This window comes from Frankliniella occidentalis, unplaced genomic scaffold (assembly GCF_000697945.3).
Source record: "Frankliniella occidentalis isolate FOCC.00 unplaced genomic scaffold, Focc_3.1 Scaffold17, whole genome shotgun sequence".
NCBI lineage: Eukaryota > Metazoa > Arthropoda > Insecta > Thysanoptera > Thripidae > Frankliniella > Frankliniella occidentalis.
The window spans coordinates 2,342,000-2,343,238 of record NW_026267147.1 but is presented as its reverse complement, the minus strand read 5'-3'; the positions used below and the strand labels follow the sequence as shown (position 1 = coordinate 2,343,238).

Genomic DNA, 1,239 nt, shown 5'->3' with positions numbered 1-1,239 from the left:
CGAATGCAAGTGGGTTTTTTGACTGGGAGTCGGTATTGACGCGCGACTCACAAGACAATGGTTTTGACGCGTGTCTCCTCGCGCATTCATCATCAAAACAAAATCTCTCCAAACGACGCGACATGTCGTTGTACGTACGTCGTGTTTTCGATTGCAGGCGTCACAGGGTATAGAAGCTGAATACAGTGGCCGGGTAAGCATTTTCGAAAATCGAATCCAAAATGTTTGTACGATTGGCAGAATAATTTGTTTTTTAAAATTTACGACAGCCCATTCTTGATTTGCCAATTTAATTCCAACTCATGGTGCTGTTAATTTTACAAGTTGAAGTTGTTATTTTACAACACAACACAATATCTGTGAAATTTTCCCATCAATAACATTTACAGGAATTTCTCACAGTGTTCCCGGGGCGTTCCTTGCAAACACGCGGTTGCCTGCAATGTACTAATGTATTGCTCGTCCGAGCGACGTCCAGCGCGCCGCATTGTGACGCATCTTCTGTCCGTGAACCTGCAGCAAGGACCGTCACGCCGTGGGCCTTGCCTGAGGCCTTGCCGGCAGATAAGGCCGTTCTCTTCTGGTGACCCGTGTGCATATGTGGGATCTGGTAGGATGGCGAAAGGCGGGCCAGGGCGCGCGCCGGCGGTATGGGTGCATTCAAAGTATCAACGGAGGAACGGAGGTAAGGTATTATTGCAACTAGTTTGGTATGCATAATTCAACCTTAGTGCACAAATGCAGCTTTGGTATGCAATTGAAACAATGGTATGCAATCGAAACATCGGCGCGCTCACTTTTACAAGCGTTACTTGTACTCGTTTTTAATTACGTTTGTGATGTGCAACAATGCAGATCAGCCTGACCTGACGCGCTCTAGCTCGGCTCTAGCGAGGGTCGGGAGGAGACAGATTGGGTGACTGATAGTAGCACATGCGCCGATAGCGATACTTTTGTTCTCGGCCCGGCGCGTGGTGCGTGGGCGGTCGCGCACAACCCGACGCAACAGCTCCGGATTGCAGCTGCCTGCCAGCTGCATCGTGCAGATGCAATGCCCTTTGTCGTTGGGAGACTAATTTGCGCTGGAACGGGGTCAGCTACATTGTTATTATGGGTGGTTCCGGGTGGTTCTACTCGAGGTTACACTCATCAAAGTCCGTCTTTAGATCAAGCAAAATGTTTCTTTACTCGAACTTGTACTTGAATATTGTGATTCGTCCAAGATGATTTTCCTTTTGC

General features: G+C 48.3%; 1 protein-coding gene across 1 annotated transcript in view; it reads left to right on the top strand.

Moving 5' to 3' along the window:
- The window catches only part of LOC113212295 (1-acylglycerol-3-phosphate O-acyltransferase Pnpla3), a gene marked incomplete at its 5' end in the record, with an annotated part of 37,746 nt that overhangs the window by 395 nt on the left and 36,112 nt on the right, over positions 1–1,239 (top strand).